We start from the raw sequence: 5,646 nt of genomic DNA, 5'->3' as shown, positions 1-5,646 counted from the left end.
AAATCTTGTCTCTGTATGTTCTCATCACAGCATCTCCAAGTGAATTTGCCTAACTAGATGATTCCCCGCGCGTTGCTGCGGGAACATATGATAAAAACTTAAACATTGACAATTACGTGAAATGATAATTTTGATGATCAGAGTACTATTTTGGTCACATGGAATAATGTTATGAGTTCAAGGGGAAGGAGCAAGTTACTTTTCACTCTCCTGCATTCTTAGGAACTCTGGGAATTCCATTATGATTCGGCACGGCGGCCACCAAACTAAGTACATGATAAGGTACATCAGATGGCCAGAACACACCTGGCTGCCATGGATGCCCGTAGCACCCAAGCTAGCAAGCTCATGAGCCGGCTTGTTAGAGTTACGCGTACAATGCATTACATCATAAGAGAGGAAATTGAGCAGGATTAGACATCAGACATCTTAAAACAGGACCTGCGCATCATCATCGAACACATTGCTGGTAATGGCATTTTGGAGATTCAGGCAATCCGTTTCAAGGATAACATGGCCCATGCCCATCTGTTCTGCCAGTCTGATTCCCTGAAGAAGCAAGAAACATTCAACATGCAAAGGGTGGACGCTGGTACCTGATGCAGCAAAGATAATCTGGCCTCCAGCATCACGTCCTAGGCAGCCGGCCTCATCCTCTATGGAATTCAGCATCAAAAGGAGCATCAAGATTAATCTTTATTACTCCCTCCTCTAGTGCACACCAAGATGGGCCCTGGACACTTGTCTCCTTTTCCTGTGCATAAAACTCCTTCCAATCACCGGTACTTTATCGATTCTGTATGCAAAATCCATCTCTGAATTCACCTTAGCACCATGATTTACTTTGTTTCTCTCCACCCACCAGCTCCAGAGCAAACAAATAATAGTCAGTTGTTGGTCCTTTGGGAGAGTGAGGACAGCGATCAGAACATCAACAGCTTAGAGACAGTTCGCAAGCATTTATCAGACATGTTCCAAGGATAAGGTTCTCAATCTCTTTTTAACTTCAAAAAGGACAAACCCAGTGCATAGAAGCTCTCACACAAGGTGGGGTATGGGGAGGGATTATAGGAACCTAGTCTTACCCCTGCAAAGTGCAATGTAGAGAGGCTGGTTCTTTTTAACTTCAATGCAACAGAAAAAAAAAGTTGACCACCATCTTCAAAATACCTGTTGCAAACTACACATCTCGTATCAAGCTCAACACCTTTCCTTGCAAACTTATACCAACCACTGAAAAACAACATTGCAGTAAGCGTTCGTGATTGATTTTTTAAAAGATGGATAACAAAGCATAAGAAACATGAGATCCTAACATAATATGCTCACAACTGCAAATATAAAAAGAGTGTTGGAAGTATCAAGCTTTCTTAGAGGAAAACAAAACATATCTTACCATCAACTATAGTGTAGAGATGGATTACTTTTCCAACAGAAAGCAACCAGTCGTTGTCAATGATATACCCACACACCATGTTAAATGACAGAGCGTGAATGCACTTTTAATAAGAAATCCATGTCTTCATATGATGAGATGTTAAATCTCAATGTTTGTTGGTACAGTGCCGGAACATGAATGGTATGGCATCAAATCCACTGATTTATATCTTTTAATATTTCAAATGGAAGTTCCATGTGGCCAACGTCCCCAACCAACTTCATGACAAAGAGAAAGGATCTGCAACAACAGTGAAATAATCATAATGGTATGCATCAGTAATCTAATAACTGTTATACAACACATGTGCTTAGGAGATCAATAAGGGAACATCAGATTAACTTTGCATGGCCTGGCCAACATGACACAATTTTGGGGCAAAGGCAACCTGATGTTCAAGACGATGCGAGCAACGATGGTCCACCGTCTGAACGGGAGATTTTGTGAGCGCAGGGGAAGTCGCTGAGAGACAGAGGCGTCATATCTTGCAGGCAGCAGGTGGTGGTGGAGCGTGGAGGTTGTACTTGAGGAGGCGGAGTGGTCGAGGTGGCCGGTGTTGGGCGCGTCAAGGCTGCAGGGTAGCGAGCTTGGTCCCAATGTGTGCGCTGCACATCTCGATGGCGGATCTGGCCGGTGTTCCTTGATCCGTGGAGGGCGGCGGCCTGCGAGCCTGACGACAACCAGAGAAGCTCAATCCTCGTCGGCCGGAGGCGGCGACGGTCCTATACAAAATCTGGCTCTGGCTAGGTTCGCACGAGGGGGTTGTTGCCTGGAAGAAGAATGGAGCGGCGGGCTGCTGGGCTGCGTGGGTAGTGGTTGACAACGTCTTTTGGGCTTCTCTATCCACGCGTGGGTAGATCAATCGATGGGCTTCTTTCCCGCTTCTCTATCGGTTACGGAAGACCAAGGCAAAATTGACAAATTTAACCTATGGACGAAATCAAATCACAGAATGAACTGTCCGTGAAACTATTTCACGCGGCTGACCTTTTTGTGTGACGCCCGACACGAAGGCGCCACACTACACTGTGCAACGCCTCACAGATAGGCGCTACACGCCTGGCCAGTGTCGTATCCGTGTGATCCGAAAATTACGTGCAGTGCCTAAGTGCTAAGCGCCACACTATACAGTGTAGCGCCTAACTTCTAGGCATTGCACTAGTGGTTGCTTCATTTTGTAGTGCAACCACTAGTGCAGCGCCTGAGAGCTAGGCGCCACACTATACAGTGCAGCGCCTAGCTCTTAGGCTCTGCACAATGACTTAGCAATTTTTAGGCAGTCTGGGATGCAACGCTGACCAGGCGTGTAGCGCCTATCTGTGAGGCGTTGCACAGTGTAGTCTGGCGCCTTCGTGTCGGACTTCACACAAAAAGGTCAACCGCGTGAAATAGTTTCACGGGCAATTCATTCTGTGATTTGATTTCGTCCACATGCCAAATTTGTCAAATTTGCCGGAGACTTTGCTTCGGTTACCAGCATGATTTGTTGAAAAAAAATGCTGTTGTGGTGAGCTGACATATGAATATGACTAAAAATAATTGCTGATGTGGCAAGGCTGCTGAGTTGGATAGTTTGCATGTTAAAAGAAATAGGATAACGGGGATCAACTATTTATGTATTATAGATTTAACTCTTATATGTCTACAGACATGTCCAAACAGTGCGCGAGCCTGTCCACTTTGAACCCTCATTTATTCTTGCACGTGACCCTTAAATTTGTTATTTGTGTGGACACATGCATAAGCTTGATGGGATGGAGAGAGAAAAAGAATAGAAGAAAAAAAAGAAAGTGAGAAAGTGATCTAGGGCAATCCGTATTCGTTCCCTCATTTTATTCCCACATATGGACTGGATTTGAGGATTCGTGGAAAACCCAAATATATGGGGATTATTTGAGGGTCCCAGTCAAGTAGCATTTTATTTTCTCTTCCTGTCCAAACATATATAAGATATTTGAGGCCCTTACTGTAGTTAAGAAAAAGGGTTTCCCCGCAAAGCAAACATCCGATACAACCAACGATAGGTGCTGGGGCGGAAGAGCACAACCACGCCCAAAAGAAAAGAAAGAGAAAAAAGAAAAGAAACAAATGCCGATAGCGGCGGATCGACAAAGACGACGGAGCCTCGCGACCGCTACTTCCACCGGAGATCGTCCCCCAAGCTCCGAGACTCCGAAGCGCCGGTACCAATCAACACCTCCAAGAAGGGACACGACGATGACGACGCTGCTGCCAAGGGTTTCCCCTGGTACACGGCGAGGAAAGAGGAAGGATAGCCCCGACGCCCTCCAGGAAGGTCCGATGGCACCCTCAGGCGCCACCGCGTCGGTGTCGGCCAAGCCAACAAGGATTTCTCCCGATCCCATCCTCCACCTCAGGCACTCCGGTGCTCGCCACCAAACTGACCACCATCCTGTGCACACGGGCACGAAGCATCCCACGCTGTCTCACCACGGCACCGCGAAGATGGCCTGCACAACGAAGAAGGGGAACCGGGACTAGGGCAGCAGCACCGTCAGCATACTAGAGGGCCCCACCTCCACCGTCCACGACGGTAGCCGACCGGACGCCAAAGCGGGAGCTTGCCGGGCCCGTGGCCCCACAGGCCCGGACAACTCCCGCCTCCGCGCCGCAGCAGGCATGTCGTCGACGACGCTGGCCCCCGTCCGAGCTGCTCCACCACCTCACCATACAGACGACGACGAAGCCACGCCGGGGGCCGGCCCGCTAGGACCCAGATGGGGCCCGCGGGCCCTGATCTGGGCCGGGGGCGCGCCACCGGCCAACCAGCGCCACCACGCCGTCTCGCCGCCAAGGGGCCGCGCCACCACCGAGCGAGCCGCCGGCCACCGCGCCGGGACGCCGGGCCGTCATCAGGCCGAGGGGCACCGCCGCCGCCTCCATGCCCCGGGCAGGGAGCCGCGCGCACGCGGACAGGCAGGCCCCGCCGCCGCCAACACCACCCGGCCCGCGCCGGGGGCGCCCGTCGGCGGCAGCAGGGAGGGAAGGCGCGACGAGGGCGGCCGAAGGGGAAGGAGGGCTCGCGCCGCCCCGGCCACCTCCCGGGGAGGCGGCGCGGAGCGGATCCGGGGGAAGGGGAAGGGGGCGGGGTCGGCCGGCGACCGGCGGCGGCGGGGGGGGGGGGGGGGGGGGGGGGGGAGGGAGGAACCCTAGGTCGGGGGAGCGAGGGAGCGGGGGAGAGTCCGTTGCTTCCTCTGTTTGAGGCCCTGACTGTAGATGCTTGAGTGTGGTAGTATAGCCAGTTAAGTAGCCCGTGACTGAGCTTGCATCGACTTGAACTCATTGATTAATGAGACTGTTAGGGCTTTTTTACTCAACATTCTGGGCAACATCGCACATTACATACTCAGCAACAATTGCTGGAACTACATCATCAGCAACAGGAACTTCTCCCACAGGGAGAGCCAGGCCTAACTTAGCCAGATGGTGCGCTGGCATATTAGCCTCACGCTTACAATGGGCAAATCCACACGAAAAGAACCATAGTCGGGACTGCATTTTGATGTCTTCAATCACCTGGGCCTATCGCGAGCAGTCAGGAGCACGTCTGTTTAGGGCTTGTTCGACCAGGAGAGCATCTGTTTCAATAATCAGCCGCACGACCCCCAGCTCAGCCGCAAGGTCTAGCACTTGCTCCACTGCTCTCAGTTCAGTGCTGAATGCATCCGCTACATGATCGACTCAACCAGCCCGTGCAGCCACCAACTCGCCAGCACTATCTCGCACCACCACACCCTAGGCCCCCTGCATGCCATCCGTGATAAAGGCCCCATCGACACTGAACTTTAGGATGTTCTGTGGTGGTGGAGTCCAACGCGGCGTGCTCGCCGGTGGCATTGGTGTTTTGCATAAACAACCCTAGTATTCTGCAGCAGTACATGCAGCCCTGAAAGCGAACTGTGCGGATTCCATCGGTTTCTCCCCTTCTCGGACCTTATTCCGTTGAGTCCACCACTGCCACCTCATGACAATAGTCACCATCCGGTCCTTCTCTGGTAGCTGCCACAACGAGTCTAGGGTGTCATCAACACTTGCACAATCTGCTAGCCAGTTCCTGACATGCTCAAGATTGAGACCCCTCCACACATGCTTAATGTGTACTTGACTAATTAAGCTTAGTCAAAATCAGCCCATCTCACCATGTGCCCCAAGCGCCTAGCCCACCTCCCGCAAAGCCTCTCCGTCCG

The 5,646-nt window shown here is 51.6% G+C and overlaps 1 long non-coding RNA gene across 1 annotated transcript; it reads right to left on the bottom strand.

Moving 5' to 3' along the window:
* Window positions 1–383: 383 nt before the first annotated feature.
* On the bottom strand, window positions 384–2,190 carry LOC123050163 (uncharacterized). Its single transcript, XR_006423722.1, has 3 exons — window positions 1,827–2,190; window positions 1,397–1,678; window positions 384–1,233 (listed from the first exon to the last, which is right to left on the bottom strand). It is a non-coding gene; the product is annotated as an uncharacterized lncRNA (long non-coding RNA).
* Between the last annotated feature and the right edge of the window lie 3,456 nt (window positions 2,191–5,646).

This window comes from Triticum aestivum, chromosome 2D (assembly GCF_018294505.1).
Source record: "Triticum aestivum cultivar Chinese Spring chromosome 2D, IWGSC CS RefSeq v2.1, whole genome shotgun sequence".
NCBI lineage: Eukaryota > Viridiplantae > Streptophyta > Magnoliopsida > Poales > Poaceae > Triticum > Triticum aestivum.
The sequence above is the reverse complement of the archived record's forward strand: the minus strand, read 5'-3'. Positions and strand labels throughout refer to the sequence as shown.